The sequence below is a fragment of the Rattus rattus genome, chromosome 13 (genome assembly GCF_011064425.1).
Source record: "Rattus rattus isolate New Zealand chromosome 13, Rrattus_CSIRO_v1, whole genome shotgun sequence".
Lineage (NCBI taxonomy): Eukaryota > Metazoa > Chordata > Mammalia > Rodentia > Muridae > Rattus > Rattus rattus.
In genome coordinates this window covers 18,283,053-18,301,491 of record NC_046166.1, presented here as the reverse complement: position 1 = coordinate 18,301,491, position 18,439 = coordinate 18,283,053, and positions in this window count along the sequence as shown.

Here is an 18,439-nt window from a genome sequence, read left to right as displayed (position 1 = left end):
TCGATATATTCTCATATGTGCCTGATGGTGCCTTTTCACTTTTAGGATGCAGAACTAGGCAAAGTAGCTCCATTCAAGGTAGTAAATTAGACTTATAACCTATAGCTCACAATCAAATAAACAAACCATTGTTTTTTTCTTCAGCACGAAAAGCAGTGGACAATTAATCTTCAATTTCGTACAGTTTACATGAATAATAATTATGGATTTCTCATTTACCCTGTTGTTTAGCTTCTTCCCCATGACAAAATATGTTTCTTTAAAGAAGGATTTTTTTGCAGAGTCCAATGCATTACTAGAGAATTCCTATTGTACCAAACTCAAACCTGACCAGGTTATTTTGATTACAATCCACTTGGACAAAGCCCAACACATGAATTTTGTAAACAAAGAACCTTCAAGTTCTCTCCTCCTCCTCCTCCTCCTCCTCCTCCTCCTCCTCCTCCTCCTCCTCCTCCTCCTCCTCACTTTGGACCTTAAAAAATCTATTTAACTCGATTCCATTATTGTTTTTCCTGTAGACTTTTTAAACATGATTGAAGTCTATGGGTGTTAACCATGAGTTCATGTCTATGGTGATTCCTCCTGGTGCCGTGATGAATATTCTTGCATTGGTCAGCCTGAGTACATTAGGAGTTATTGAAAATATAAGTGTATACCCGTGAAGAATGTTTTCCTAAAATAAATAACTTTAAGAGGGAGGAGTTACTTTTATCCAGATCCTTTGATGGACAAATATATAACTTTCATCCAGATTTTTGAGGTGATCTCAGCTTTAGTTGGGACCCGACATGCTGCTGGCAGTCTATGGAGAGTGACATGGAAGAAGGACACTTGTTTTCTTCCTGTTGGCTGTAAGGCTTCTCTTGCTTCACTGGCATGTCAATTCCTTCACTGGCATTAACATATACTTCTTTAGATTCTATAATATACCAAAGACCAGCTAAGACATCTAGTACGTGAACTGAATAACTGCTCGATTCTTGAACCTTCCCTTGGTAGATTTCCATTGTTGGGATAGCCAGACCACAACCTGAAAGCCATTCTAATAAATCATCATTATGTGATTCATTCTGTCAGTTCTGTTCTCTAGGGAACCTGACTGATATATAGTGCTAGTCCAGGATATCCCACATGATTCCTTTGAAAAGTATTTAACCAATGCACTTGTATGTCTATCACTTGTATAATAAGAATCATGAATGTTGTGTTATCACAGCTATGGCAACTTCAAAAAGAGAGCGAAGCCAAAGGTATTGTCTATGGTGACAGGAAAAATTAAATTCCATACAGCAAAAATGTTGCTTGATGATGCTCAAGAAAAGGGGTCCATCACTTAGAATCTTTGGTACCCATGGATCTCACCATTACTTTACACGGTACTAAAACTAAAGATCTGGCTTCTTCCAGAACTTCAGGAATAAAAATGTTCTTAGAAACAGTAGTTGAGCTAGAATTGGATGCTGTTCTGCAAGACATGCAGTGTATGCCAGGCTGAGGCTTTGTTGAGTAACAGATGGTTATAATTTTAGAAATAAACTGTTGTGGTTGGCTTAAGTACATGAAGTAGTGAAGGAAAGGCATGATTTTCAAATAAGAGAATACTTTTTTAAAGTGCAAAGATAGCTTGTGAGTTCTAGCATTAGAAACCCAAACTAGAGCATGCTTTCAAGCTGAGCCTTTGTATGCAAAATGCTACTGTGAGAACTGAACTTTTGTACTTTCATTGTACATCTACTTCTGTCCAGTACATACGATAACTATTATTTGTTATTGACCCTGAACAATAAATAAAAACAAATATCACTTTAATCCACATCTTATCTTTATTCATTGATCCAAATAGTTTCCAGTTTAATTCACAATTTTATCCCCCTTCCTCTATTACCCATTCCCAAATGTAAAAGCAGTAACATATTTCATTATCCATATTAAGTGTATTCAAACTAAAAAGATGGACTATTGTGATAACCATGATAGTTTGTATATATTTTACTGAGTAACATAGTTCTTTGTCAAATTCATGAATATATGCAATATTGTATATACACACATCTCCATTATTAGCCCTACCCCTTCAAGGGGTCCTACTGAACTACTACTGTTCCTTACTAACAGACTAGTGAAGATAGGTTTTTATTGCTTAGTGGTTAATTCTACCAATTACTACCAGGCCCCAATGGCTAGTATAAACCTAGTGGGCCACACAGATAGTCCTGGTTAAACTAGATTGGTCACAAAATAAAAAGCTGATATGTATTAACTGTAAAAAGAGAAAAAGAGAGATTGATTGCTAATTGTTTTTTGAAAGTTTAGAAGACTTTTGGTCTTCCCAAATTGAGTTTATACTTTTCAACATACAAACTTAGCTACTGTCTAAGTTCAAAGTGTTGCATGATGTAAATTGTGCATTTCCTTCAAGTTTGAATCAAGTATTATTAAATTCCCAGGATAAGACTTACTGTTCTATCAATACTGTAGTTCTTATTGAAATCACAGAATAAAATAAGACTTAGAGAATAGAGTGGGTAAAACACAGGCTATGGTTGATCTCCACTATATTACATTTTAAAACCTGAATCAAAAATAGCTATGGAAATTTATGATATCTGAATTTAAAAAAACAAGTGTTTTTATTGATTTTTAATTGTAGAAATCTTTTAAGCCATTGCTATAAACTATCTTATGCCATCTGAATAAATATGTATTTGTACACATACAAATTTAGGAATATATCATTTCCCTTTAGTAATTTAAGCATAGAGAACAGCTCCACATTTATCTGTAAAATGATGGCTACAAAATATTCTTTGTTCCAAAATATTCAATAGTATAATACTAAAATAAACATTTTCTGATTTTTTATAACTTCCTAATCCCTCAATCCTCAAATCAAGAATTCACCCTATATATTTCCTATGCTTGTTTTACCATTCAGTATTTTAGTGAAAAAAATTAGCCACTTTTAAAATGAAGGATTATCTTTTGAATTTAATTTTGGTTCTAAAAGTAAATGGCCTGACACCCAGGATGCTGGTCTTGAACTAATGGCCATTCAGAGCCTGCCCCACATGGGTATATAGCCCATATATATATATATATATGTATATATATACAGCATCCAAAATTAGATGAGATTGATGAAGCTAAAAAAATTAAATGCCAAAAAAAAATTAAATGGCTTGTTGAATGCTGTTTTGAAATCTGGGAAACTATATTGCTGTTCTTTTTTTATTGAATATTTTTTATTTAAATTTGAAATGTTATTCCCTTTCCTGGTTTCCCAGACATAAGCCCCCTATTCCATGCCCTCCCTTCTTCTATAAGGGTGTTTCCTCCACATTCATGGCCACTTCCCCCCCCTGAGACTTTCCCTACACTGAGGGGTCCCATCTTGGCAGACCAGGGCTTCTCCTTCTTTTGTCTCAACAAGGCCATCCTCTGATACATATGCAGTTGGAGCCTTGGGTAAGTACATGTAATTGTCTTTGGGTAGTGGTTTAGTTCTTGGGAGCTCTGGTTGGTTGGCATTGTTCTTATGGGGGTTGTGCCCCCAGCTCTTTCAATCCTTTTCTCTAATTCCTCCAAATAAGGGCCCATTCCTGTCTTTGTTCAGTGGTTTGCTGCTAACATTCGCCTCTGTATTTTGACATGCTTTCTGGCTGTTTCCCAGGGAGACAGGATATATCCGTTCCTGTCAGCATACAATTTCTTAGCATCATCAATCTTATCTAGTTTTGGTGGAAGTATATACATGGACCACAGGTGGGCCAGGCTATGAATGGCCATTCCTTCAGTCTCTGCTCCAAACTTTGCCTCCATGTCCCCTCCTATGAATATTTTTGTTCTCCCTTTTAAGAAGGAGTGAAGCATCTGCACTTTGGTCATCCTTCTTCTTGAGCTGCATGTGGTCTGTGGATTGTATCTTGGGTAATTCAGGCTTTTGGACCAATATCCACTTATCAGTAAGTGCATATCACATGTTTTTTTTTTTTTTTTGTGAATGGGTTACCTCACTCAGGATGATGTTTTCTAGTTCAATCCATTTGCCATTGAATTTCATGAACTTATTGTTTTTGATAGCTGAATAGTGCTCCATTGTGTAGATGTACCACATTTTCTGTATCCATTCCTCTGTTGAAAGGCATCTGGGTTCTTTCCAGCTTCTGGCTATTATAAGTAAGGCTGCTTGACCATAGTGGAGCATGTGTCTTTGTTGTGTGTTGGAGCATCTTTTGGGTTTATGCACAGGAGTGATATGGCTGGGACCTCAGATAGTGCAATGTCCAATTATCTGCGGAAACTCTAGTCTGATTTTGAGAGTGGTTGTCCAAGTTTGCAATCCCACCAACAGTGGAGGAGTGTTCCTCTTTCTCCACATCCTCACCAGCATTTGTTGTCACCTGAATTTTTGATCTTAGCCATTCTGATTGGTGTGAGGTAGAATCTCAGGGCTGTTTTGATTTGCATTTCCCTGATGACTAATAATGTTGAGCCTTTTTTTTAGGTACTTCTCATCTATTTGATATTCCTCAGCTGAGAACTCTGTTTAGCTCTGTACCCCATTTTTATTAGGGTTATTTGGCTTTCTGGAGTCTATCTTCTTGTGTTCATTTTATATTTTGGATATTAACCCTCTATCAGATGTAGGATTCATAAAGATCTTTTCCCAATCTGTTGGTTGCCGTTTTGTCCTAATGACAGTTTCCTTTGCCTTACGGAAGCTTTGCAATTTTATTCAGTTCTATTTGTTGATTCTTGATCTCACAGCATAAGCCATTGGTGTTTTCTCAGGATATTTTGCAACTATATTAAGAGACAGATTATAAAAAAAAATTAACTCTCATGTTTTCAAGAAAACTGACAAAATGTAATCTCTTATGTCTAATTATTTCCCTTCTTTGATTTGCAGAACACATTGGGATAGACTTTACCAAAGGCTCCAAAGTATGTTCTTGAAGGGTCAGAAGAGAGAAATTGCCCTTTACAGTATATTAAGAACAGGCATATTTTTTTCCTTGGTAAGGAAATTTGTTATGTACCTGGGTGATTTGAATCTAGCATTGCTGAGGAAATGCTGGCTATGAAATAAGAACAACAAAAAAAAAGTAAAACATATCTATTACATGGCAGGAAAGGAATCTTAACACTTTTCTCTGCGCATTGATGGACCTAAAATATATTCAGGCATATAGACTTGTCAAATATTGCAAACATAAGATCTAGAAAAAGACTAGATCTCACCAAGCTGGTTTTTTCTATTGGTTATTAATTTCAAAGAGAGAGATAGCACAAATATTCAGTGGTAGGAAAACAACTTAATTTTAGTCAGATGTCGTACTCAGGGAAGCTGAATGCTCAAAAGTGACATGGAAAGAACAATTGAGTCAGAGGACTCGTTCCTGCCTAAAACTGTAGCATTCTCAAGAATTGCTCTGGGTACTAAGACAGTCAGTCCACTTAGCCACCACAAGGGAAGTCACTGGAATAGAATGTGAGGAAGGCTGTTCCTAAGAATGCTTAGACAATTTGAATTGCTCTTCTTTGTAGTTGCTTTCAGCAAGTCAATACATTAGAATGAACATATATTCTTGTCAGTTAATACCTCCTCCTTCACATATTCAACGTTGACAACAGATTTTCATTTCTTAGATACGTTAATGTGTGACTGGATTGACATATACTATATTGAGCACATGAGTCAAAAACAGGATGAGAGAGTCACACTAAGAGCACCAGGCATGTTGGGATGGTTCGTGGCCAGATTCGGGAAGACAGTCACAGAAATGTGTGAGCCACATGTCTTGCTAGAGAATGCAGATGCACATTGCTGAGGAAATGCTGGCTATGAAATAAGAACAAAAAAAAGTAAAACATATCTAGTACATGGCAGGAAAGGAATCTTAACACTTTTCTCTGCGGATTGATGGACCTAAAATATATTCAGGCCTATAGACTTGTCAAATATTGCAAACAGAAGATGTAGAAAAAGACTATATCTCGCCAAGCTGGTTTTTGAGGATCTGGTTACGTTTGTTCGGCACCTGATTGCCTGCCTCAGTTAAAAAAAAAAAAAAAAAACCCAAAAAACAAAAAAACAAAAACCTAAAAAACCGACAAAACAAACAAACAAACAAATCCCCCATCCCCAAACCAAAAACTGCTGGCAACTATTTTACTTAATTTTGTTTATAAGGCTTTGTTATTTACTGTCCAGATGCTCCTCACGAGTTTCTAGAGCAGAAAAAATGAGGTTTAAGCTGTTTGTTTGCATTCATAAGAAATATTCCAGTCTACAGGAGACAGCTAGACAGCCTCTCACCACTCTGCCATCTGAACTCAGTCAGGGAACAGTTCTAAGACATTGCTTTGGTTTGCAGTCATCTCTCCTTCCTTACATGCATATACGTGTTCTAAGTGGGGCTGCAATATCACTTCAAATGAGTATTTTGGAAAAGATATTCCAAGTTGACATCGGTGTCTCTCCCTGAGATTATGGTCACTAAAGAGCATATGCGAAATCCCTAATGGAACCAAACGCCTGAATGACAACTAGTTGTCATTCACTAGTGGGAGAATGGTGTTTAGGGAAAAGAGTGGTTTAAAATTATTTATCGAAAACTTTGAAAATGCCTATGTCTGGCTTGGAGAACAAGGCGGTGTGCGTATGCTTGAAGAGTGAGACAGAATGTATTAGGATTTAATTGCTGCCAATGTTCTTAGTTCAGCTACTATGCAACTATCTTGGCAGGAGGTGGAGAGAAAAATAAGCCATTGTTTGGCTAATGGGGAGGAGGTCAATACTCAGAATGTGCTAAGCACTGTGCTAATCATTTACATCATGCATCCAATTTTCCTAAAACTTGATGAAGTGTTATTGATCCCTCTCAATAAATGGAAAAAAAGAAGAAAAAGAAAATCATCTTTTTTTAAATTCTTGAAGTCAATGAATTGAACCAGAATTTTCCACTAACTGTGAGTCAGCTCACAGAATTCTTTTATTAAACAAGAGGTCTTCATTCATTCTAACTCCAATCAAAACTCCTCTGCTTCTGAGCTGTGCAGAACAATCTAATGTCTACACATGATGTTTTCAATAGTCAAAATGCTAGTAGAAAACACAGAAAGCATGAGTTAAACAGATGACTCCTGAATATTATCACTGAAGTTGTAATTGCAGTCCAGATTTTAGACCAAATTTAAACACAATAATGTGTCTGAATTCCTTGTGGAAAACAAAACCCAGAAAGCAGATTAAACTTATTCAGGTATGCTCATTAAATATGAACTAGGTACTTAGTGAGGTTCCCTGGGTACAGAGGGGCTGTTTCTACTGTCAGGAAGCTCATCTTATATCTTGAGGAGGCCGCATCAATAAATAATTACAGCAGAATGATAATGTATGCATGCATGTTGAGTGATGAGCAAGGAACAATAGGGGACAGCTCAAAGAATAATTAATCATCTGGTGAAGATATGAAGATGTCAAGTAATCCCCCATAAAAGAAAGCAAAATGGTTCTAATAAATGATCAGGTATCATGACAAATGACAGTGCCCTTGGAAGTAATGCTGGGCATTGCTTGAGGACAGTAATGTACTGGAAAATAAGTGTGGCACCATTATCAGCCTGTTTGCTTTGCCTACATCTCAATTTGTAATTTTAATTTCTGGGGCAAACATAACAGTTTTGGCTTCCAGACAAGTTCTCTTCCATCAACATAATGTGTTTAAATCACTGGCTTTCCAGGCCTCTCCAGGCCTCACTCTTCTCCATTACATTGTTAGGCACTATTTTTTGCTTCCTATGACCTGGATGACCTTGTATTCTCTTCACTGTGCATGCTGTCACAAGATATGATGACTCATTGAGCATTTTGAATCCAAACTGACATAACAACTGCTTTATTTAAGACAACAGTTTCTCAAGATGTAAACAAATATCAAAACAAGGAGAGGGGTGTTTAAGATTATAAAAAAAAAAAAAAAAAACACAAATGTGTACATGAGATAGAACAACCAGCAAAGAAGAAAAATGTGTCCTAGAATGGACAAATTCTAAGAATTAATTACTTGTTGGTGTTACAAAAATGGAGAAATTTGTGAAGTTTACACTTCGAAATACATCAACCTCTAAAACAGGAAAAAGCAATAAATAAAAAGATATATCTCCTTGTCAGTATGTGTTGATAAAGGGTTAACTGAGCTTGCTTAATGCAATTAAACAATCCAATATATTTGAAATTGTGCCATGGAGCCTGATAGGCAAAACATTGTTAAACCAGAAGTACCAATTAATTACTTTATTGGACCATTAAACATCTGGCTTGCCTTTGTTAGTCAATTAACTTAAACAGTTCATTAAAAACCAATGAAACATGACAGAAAAAAATTAGAGGCTTTGTTTTTTTTTTCCTTTGCGTTTACCTATGGATTAAAAGATTTTATTTTCTTGTGAACTCTGATATCCAAAGGTATAATAGGAAATCAGAGGCCTATTTGATTGATGGGAAATTCTATAGCCAAGATCAAAAGAGGAAGTCAAAGATCCATTTGTTTTTAGTAACTGAACACAAAGAATACTACAGAAATATGTAGAGGAAGAAAACCCCTTTTCTAATATACCTGAGCCAGATCCTTAATGGAATGATTTCTAGTTCTAGTGGTAAGATTACTCAGCAATCATTTCTTTCAGGAAATGATCGAAAAACTTTAGGAATATTGAATAAGCATATATATATATATATATGCAATTAAACAATCCAATATATTTGAAATTATGCCATGGAGTCTGATAGGCAAAACATTGTTAAACAAGAAGTACAAATTAATTACTTTATTGAACCATTAATCATATGACTTGCCTTTGTTAGCCATTATACTTGAATAGTTCAATATATATTATGTGATATATATGTATATAATATGTATATATCATATATATGCATATATATGATGATAGAGTAATTAGATGACCGAACTTCACCTCACTAATAACCAGTATTTCTTTTATCTCCACAGGTATAGCTATATTAATAAATGTGTCTATACTTAGATCTGTGAAGTATAAATATTATATTGTATAACTTATTTCTAAATATTTATGTCTCACCTTCATATCTGAGTTTAGGGTTATTAGATTCTTGAGGAGTCTATAGTATTTTATTCATTTATTATTGAATCAAACAACTGGAACTATAAGATTATGTTATTAATATTTTTCATTTTAAGTCCACTCGAATATTTTTATAAAATAAAATTCTGCTCTTATGCAACTATATTCTTTGAATAATATGTGAGATACAATATCAACTGGTTACTGGTAGCTACCCAAGGTTTTTGTGTGCATTTTCAAGCTGGAAAGCATTAATTAAGTAGAAGTAATTAAACCAGTAGGTATACCAATTAATTATTAATTAAAATCTCAACCTTGAAGGTTCTATTTAAACTCTAAGGAACAAAAAAGTAGATCTGATTATTTCCAAATCTTCATATTGATGGAAGAAATAGATACCTAAAACTTAAGACTATAACAGCATTAAGAATAAAATTTTGTGGCCAATTATGCCTATAGGCTTCAGATTGTAATGAAGGGAAGGACTAATTTTATGTAGCCACAAAACCTACTAACAACATCTTATGTAGGTAATTAATAGGGAATCATAATAAATGATTGAAAGACAGGACTATTCCATTATTCAAAAAATTCTCCATGTAGCCCACAATTCTCAACATCTGCCAGAGCTGACCAATATTCAGTGTTTGAGGATACAAGTGTTTTAAGATCCTGAGGAAACTAAGTATTAAAAGACTGAAATAAAGAGGCTGGTCTGCTTTGTTAACTATGAACCCTAAAATCCAACTTCCTAGTGTCCATTGTGGGAATAGAAATCACAAGGAATAGCATCAAATTTAGCAAGGAGAGGGCTTATGAAAAAGAATAAAGATTAAGCCATGGGGGAGAGCACTGGACTCTCCGAAGTGCAGATGATCCTGAGAGCTCAGAGGAGACAAATATTTCTGCCCACATTCCTAAACCAAGAGAAACCGGCCTAGTGCCCTCTGTGCCTCCTGGACACAGGGACCTAGCAGCAGTCAAGGGCAGGACCATGACTGCTCCAAAATCAAAAACCTGTTGCCAGGAGCACCTGAGAGTAGAGGTAAGATGAACCCTGCTGCCCCAAGTGACCCTCCTGGTGGCCTTAGGACACACAAAGGCAGAGATCATCTGGGACAGGACACTTCTTGTTTTTGGCTGTTCCAAGAGCCGAACCAGTCCCACAGTTCTCTGTAACTAAAACCCATGGGGGACAGAGCTGGACTCTCAGAAGTGTGGATAATCCTGAGAGCTCAGAGGAGACAACTACTTCTGCCCACATTCCTGACCCAAGAGGAACTCCTTAGTGTCCTCTGTACCTTATGGGCAGAGGGACTTAGGAACAGTCAGGGACAGGACCCTTCTAGTTTCTACCTGTACCAAGAGCTGAAAACCAGTTGCCAGGATTATCTACACACCTGAGAGCAGAGGAAAGACCAACTCTTCAGCTCCAATAGACCCAACTGGAAGCTTCAGGTCACAAAACAAATATCTGTTCCCAGATCCAGCTGAAAGAAAACAGGTCTACAGTAGTGCTGACACACAGGCTTACAGGAGGGTCCAGCCACTGTCCAGAGACAGCAAGAGACACACACAGGAACTTAAGCAATTGAAACAAGATTGCATATCATCATCAGAGCCCAGTTCTCCCATCAATGCAAATACTGGATACCCAAACACACCAGAAAAGCAGGATTTGGATTTAAAATCACATCTCATGATGATGATAGGGAACTTTAAGAAGGACATAAATAACTCCCTTAAAGAACTATAGGACAAAACAGGTAAACAAATAGAAGCCCTTAAAGGGGAAACACAAAAATCTCCTAAAGAATTACAGGAAAACACAAACAAACAGGTGAAGGAATTGAACAACACAATCCAGGCTCTAATAATGGAAATAGAAACAAAAAAGAAATCACAAATGGAGACAACCCTGGAGATATGAAACCTAGGAAAGAGATCAGGAGACATAGATGCAAGAATCACCAATGGAATACAAGAGATAGAAGACAGAATCTCAGGGGCAGAAGATACCATAGAAAACATGGACACAACCATCAAAAATGTAGTAAAACATAAAAACCATCCTAACCTAAAACTAGTAAATCTATGACACAATGAGGTAGTACAGGCATGAAGTTGATGCCTCCCACAGTCACTACTCTCACCCATCACTACCTCAGGCACTAGGGAGAGCTGGCCCAAGGGTCATGAGCGTAGAAGTGTTGTGTTAATAGTCATTGACTGTAGCACTCAGCAGAGCAGCTCTACACCTCAACTTGGGCAGCCCAATATAGCTGGGATGTACTAGTGAGTCATCCCTGAGGTGAGTGAGTCACTTACCCTGAGATGACACTGGTGCAGAGATGATGCCCTCCCCAACACCATTCCACTTACAGCAGACAGGGGAGTAGGCACTGGGTTCATGAGATGTAGAGAGCTGGTCCTGCCCATCTCAGGTTATAGCACTCAAGAGGATAAGTTCTTCACTTTACCTGGGCAACCCAGTGGAGCTGGCCCTGTTGGCCAGGACACAGATGAGTCACCCCAAAGGCATGAGTATAGGAGAGATGATTTGCCCACTCATCTGCTGTGAGTTGGCTTGAGTGCAGTGGTGATTCCCTCTGCCCAACACCCCTCAACATCTGAGGCAGTAGGGGGAGCTGGCCCTGGGTCATGAAAGCAGATGTACTGCCCCTGCCCTCCACAGCTGCAGCTCTCAGGAGGCTGGGCACTGTACTTTACCTGGTCAACACACTAGTGCTGGCCCTGATGGTAAAGGCATCCACTAATGAACCAGCCAGCCCTGAGGGTGTGAGAGCAGGAAAATTGTCCTATCCCCTAATTGGTCAGAACAGTTATCAGAGTATGCCCTGTACCTTGACTGGGCATCGCAGTGGAGACGGCTCTGGCTTAGGTGTAGGAGCCAGCCTGAAGGACATGAGAGTAGGAGAGCTGCCCCTGCTTTCCTATGGTGGCTACATTGGGTAGGCTAGCCAGAACAGTGCTAAACAGCTCTGACTGGTGTTTACAGGTATGGGTGAACTGGCTTGCTGACCAACTCAGCTACCACCCAGGTCCAGATGCAGGACGTTAAGTTGGACCATCCCCAAATCTATATCATCTGCCAATGGTTGCTATGAGTGATCCAGTCCTGCTGATCCAAAGCTGCAGGATATCCATGATACAGGGCAACAACAGGATAACTGGCAGAAAGAATACAATATTGATGGTGTCACAGAAGCTAGAGGTCTCGAACCAGGCCAAATGACTCATTGCAGTGAGTATTTGCAAGTGAAGATGTGTGGACAGAGGAGTATACTGTAGGACATACTACGACACACTATAGGGCGAGATGTTTTCTCTACTTTATTGGGCATTGCAAAGACTGAAGGTGTATAGGAAGGGACAGGGGATGAGGAAGACTAGGGTGCATGATAGGAAACTCACAAAGAATCAAACTCACAAAGAAAAGTTCAAGGAAAAATGGGAAAGGAGGGGAAATGTGCACATTCCATGAAATAGTCTAGTGTAATTTTGAAGTCAGCAAGAACTCCATGAAATGCGAAAGACACCTGATAATCATGGTTCCTCCTATGAGTTCAGAATCACATATCAAATGGTGGCAACAGACAAGTTTTAGTATCTGTTCCCATAGTTATTTCGGTTTTTTAAAGGGCAACGTAAGAAAAAAGGTGACATGATTTTGTACAGGGAGAGCACACCAGAAACTTATAACACACACGCATACAATCTGCACCCTCCATACGAGCTGAAATCATTAAGAAACCATTACAGGGAATGGGCAGAACTGCACAAATGCTAATTTTACCTCAGGTGCGGTGTCAGAATATATGCATTCATTGGAAAATAAATAACATGTTTACATGGAAACTGATTAGAAATGACAAAGTATATAAAATAGAGTGATAACTGAAATATATAAATAATTACAAAGACTTAAAAATTTGCAAACATGGTTAATGTGTATAAGAACTTAGATAATACTTATGCTTTGTCAGAGAGCCAGATAGTTCTTTGGGGACATTACAATATATATCTTGTGCAATTTTCCAAGTCACTTTGGTAAATATTTTTCTATTTAAAAAAGAACTCTGCAATTAATAGATTGTATCCTTCCTACACAAAAGTCAGAGTGGCTGACGAATAAAGCAAAGATTAAGGAACCAGATTCCAAGAGCAATAGTTCACGAGTATTCCTAAAATCATTAAAAGTGTATATCTGAAACGATACAATCAAGGATAGCCCACATATTAATAATTGTAATCACACATGGACTGAGATTCCTATAGTGTATGTAAAACAAGAAAGCATTTGTCATCCACTGGCCATGGTGACGGGAGGACTGAGATAGTTTTAAAGGAATACAATCCTATTAGCATTGTATGTTTCAAAAGCAACATGTGGCCAGAAAACAGAGCAATGTTTATATCTTCAAGCAAAAAAAAATGTTAGTCAAGGGTTTTACACACAGAAAATTGGACTGTCAAGTATAAAAACTGAATTCACTAACAATACAATACTGATACATGGTGAAGAATTAACTAGATAATGAGCTTGGGCCAAAAATAATGATGAAGAAAGGTGTCTATAAACTGTAATGATCAGCAAACATGTACTTAATTGGAAAAGTAAGGACAAATCTCCATCAAGGGAACACAGTTTGCTAAGGGTTGTGTTCATTCAATATAGATATTGATATCCTATATTTAGGAAAGAAATTTTAACCTTTTTTGATCAATTTGTGAAAGAATTAGCAATGTATGGACATAAGTATGTGACAGTTGTATCCATACACGGTCATAAATTAAGCTGTATTACAGTAATTTGAACTTGAAGAAAGGATTATTTTCACTTACTGACAATTACCTATTGTCAAAATAGGTTTCAAAATTAAAATAAGTACAGAGAGGTTTAGAAGCAAACACTTAGTTGTAAGTTTCTTTCTTTTCATAATCCATATTCTTTTTATGTGAAGACCAAAGCAATTTTTGGCTTTCGGGTGTTCATTGTATGTGTACAGAGCACAGAAGTTACTTGCTGGACCTGGATCTGGAATACCTATGAAGTCATCTCCTCTTGGTGTGTCATGTGTCCTCCGAGTCAATCTTCTCTCAGGGTAAGTGCTACTGTCCCAACAATGACAAGGTTTTAGAAGTGGTAAGAATGAGATCCTTTAGAAAACACCCTTGTACACTTCGACAATTTTATTCAAATATAATTTGGTATCTTTTATTGTGTAAAGGAATATTACATAGGAAAAAGGCTTGGAGTGATAATCCAGTCCAATATATCTAATATTTTAGAAATGATAATGACCCTATGGACATCACTACAAACACCTTGCAGAAGATGTTCACATTGTAGTTTCATGTGCAATCCTGTAGGAGTAGACATGCTCACCTGCAGAGTATGCATTTTTCTAGTCTTGTCTACATATTTGATAAGTTTATCAGCCATTTTAATGGTCCTTTTATTTATTTGGTTGACTATTTAAAAGTCCATTTTTTATATGACTTTTCATGCACTTGGGATTGTGAAATAATTGTATTACAAATGCAAATTTTTAAAATGGGCTTAAATTTAGTTAGCCTTTTCCTTAAGTATTATTAATACTCCTTTTAAGTGATACTATTTTCTGCATTTAATTATATACCTGTTGATGACAAAAAATTTGAAATACAATGAGCTTCTCATGGGGGCTGTTTATCAAGCCACTTTGTAAATGTATGTGGTGTGTCTGGAGTCATCAGGAGCGTTTGCATTGTGTTCATATACTTTCCTATATTTGCCATTTGCTTCCTGCTTTACAAGACAAGTAACTGCTGCACACTGATGGGAAATGGGAACTGCTTTCAATATAATCTAATTAAATTATTCTCCATTACAGCACAGAGTTGCTATTTAATTCCTACTTTGCAAGAAGGTTTAGAATGAATACATTCTGTGATGATCATATGCTTTTATTTAGCTGTTTCTATAGTGATTGTTACTATCATTTTTTTTTAAATTTAAGTGATTTTTTTTTCTTTCTGGACAAAATGCACCTTAATGTGAATGTTAAATTAGGTTGTAGTTGATTTGCAACTATTTTTCTTAGAAAATTTTATTTAAGTTTATGAGTAACTGGCTTGTTTTTTTAATTTTATTTTTCTTGGATATTTTATGTATTTATATTTCAAATGTTATCCCCTATCCCCCCTCTCCCCTATCTCCTCTCCCTGCTTATCTGAGGATGCTGCCACTCCCACCCACCCACTCCCACCTCAATGCCCGGGCATTCCCCTACGTTGGAGGAAACAAGCCTTCACAGTACCAAGAGCTTCTCCTCCTATTGATGCCAGACAATGCCATTCTCTGCTACATATGCAGTTGGAGTCATGGGTTCCTCCATGTGTACTCATTGGTTGATGGTTTAGTCCCTGCGAGTTCTGGAAATCGAAACCACCCTGAAATTCCACCTTACAACAGTCATAGTAACTGGATTATAACACGAAGACTGGTTTTCATTTGTTGGTGGTTTAGTCCCTGGGAGTTCTGGAAATCAAAACAACCTTGAGACTCCACCTCACATGGATTATAACATGAAGACTGGCTTCTTGGATGGAATATGTTGGGAATAGAGTGGGTTTAATGGTACCCACAAAGGGAATGACCAATTCCTCGTACCCTGAACCCATATCTGCAACTTTACTTAGGAAAGGATCTTTGATGCCATCCGGAAGATACAGAGATGAATAATTCTAGATTGAATGTGAACTCCATGATAATGACAACTGACTCTAGAAGAGAAAGTGGAGGATTTGAGTCAGTACTGAGAAAGATGTGAAAATAGAAGCATGAATTAATTGATGCTGCTATGGATTAAAAAATTCCAAAACTATGAAACCAGAAAGCAAGGTAGGTTTCTCCTTTAGAGATTTAAGAAAAAGCATCATGTGTCTGGTACTTGGTTAAGGACTTATAACCCCTCTAATTGTACCATTAGGTTCTAAGTGTTTTAAAGCATCAAACTTTTATTATAGTCATTTATTAACTAATCCTAAAACACTAACAACATTTTGCTTCTTCAATATCAAAGAAAATTAAGATCTCTCATGGCAGCAGAACAGAATGTTTCTTTTCTATCTTCAAAATAGCAACAAAAACAAAAACAAAGCAAACAATAAACTGAACATAATGACAAAATTTTTTCATCAGAAAACATCAAGGCTTGAATTCAGTGGCATCATACTGATTAAATGTTAAAAGAAAATACTTGTTGATGCTGTGCCCTACATTCATTTAATAGCCTTAATAAACAAAGAGTGAATCTGAAGAAAAACAACCAAGGGCATTTGTTGTCAAAAGATCTATCCACAACGTAGACTAATGAATTTTTTTTCAAATAAAACGATGTCTGATCATGGAACATTGGTCAGAAAGAGAAAATACAACAAATAAAACTAGAGATTTGTATAATGATTTCTTTTTTTTCCTTTTCTTGATCTTTTAAAATACGATTTATTTGAGCAAAAATTTTAACAGGAATTTTTATAAGTAAGTAACAAACAACAAGAAGAAAAATAACAGGAAAGACAGAAAATATAAAAAAACCTAAAAAGTATATTTAAGCACCAAAATAATAAATATCATACTAAATATTTTGGTTAAAAACATAAACAAAACAATAAAAATGGGGTACATATTTAAACAGAGATTTCTCAATGGAGGAACTACAAATGCTGCAACATCATTTAAAGCAATGTTGAACATCCTTAGCTATCAGGGAAATGCAAATTAAAACTACCTTGAGAGCATCTCAGCTGGGTCAGAAAGACCAATTTTAATAACGCAAATTCATGATGACAAGAATGCAGAGATAGAGGAACTCTCCTCTATGTTGGGACTGTAAACTTGTACAGCCATTATTGCTATCAGTATGGTGGTTCTTCAGAAAGATGAGAATTATTCTACTTCAAGATTCAGTTATACCACTCTCAGACATATAACGAAAGGATGCTCCATCCTACCATAAGACACCTCTCATCCATGTTCATTGCTGCTTTATTCTTAATAGGTAGGAATTGGAAACAACCTACGTATCCCTCCATAGAAGAATGGGTAAAGAAGATGTAGTGCATTTAAACAATGGAGGGTTGCTAAGCTGTTGAACACAAACACCATCATGAAATTTGGAGGTAAATGAGTTGAACTAGAGAAAAGCATACAGAGGAGATAACCCAGACTCAGAAAAGTAAATATTGTATGTATTCACTTACATGTGGATATTGGTCATTGGATGATAACCAAACCACAATCTGTGGACGCAGAGCAGTTAAGTACAAAGGAAGGGAGTAGGGCAGTAGCATAGATCTCCCTTGAAGGGGAAAATAGAATAGTTTTCTGGGTGTGTTACATAGGAACAGGGGCATCAGGTTGGAAAGGGGAAGAGAGATGGCTTTGAAAGCAGGGATGTGAAGAGAGGCAGCTAGAAAGATTTGAGAGTCATTTGAGGGGCTGTACCAAAACCTAGTGCAATGAAACTTTCTCAAATATATACAGGCAATTCTGATCAAGTCTCCAAATACTGATGTAGCTAGTGTCCCAACTGTCCATCTCTTGTCATCAAATGAAGCTTCTAGAACTAGCTTACAGAGCAATAGTGATAAAAACTGTATAGTATTGGTACTGAGACAGGCACGTAGATCACTGGAATAGAATTGAAGACCCAGAAATGAACCCACACACCTATGGTGACTTGGTCTTTGACAAAGGAACTAAAACCATCCAGTGGAAAAAGGATAGCATTTCAACAAATGATGCTGTTTCAACTGGAGGTCAGCATGTAGAAAAATGCAAATTGACCCATTCTTATTTCCCTGTACAAACTCAAGACCAAGTGGATCAAGGACCTCTACATCAAACCAGATACACTCAAATAATAGATGAAAAAGTGGGGAAGAGCCTTGAACACATGGGCACTGGGGAAAATTTCCTCAACAGAACACCAATGACTTATGCTCTAAGATCAAGAATCGACAAATGGGACCTCATAAATTTGCAAAGCTTTTGTAATGCAAAGGACTATCTCATTAGGACAATATGGCAACCAGCAGATTGGGAAAAGATCTTTACCAATCTTACATCTGATAAAAGGCTAATATTTAATATATACAAAGAACTCAAGAAGTTAGACTCCAGATAGTCAAATATCCCTATTAAAATGGGGTACAGATCTAAGCAAAGAATTCTCAGCTGAGGAATATTGAATGGCTGAGAATTACGTAAAGAAATGTTCAACATTCTTAGGCATCAGGGAAATTCAAATCAAAACAA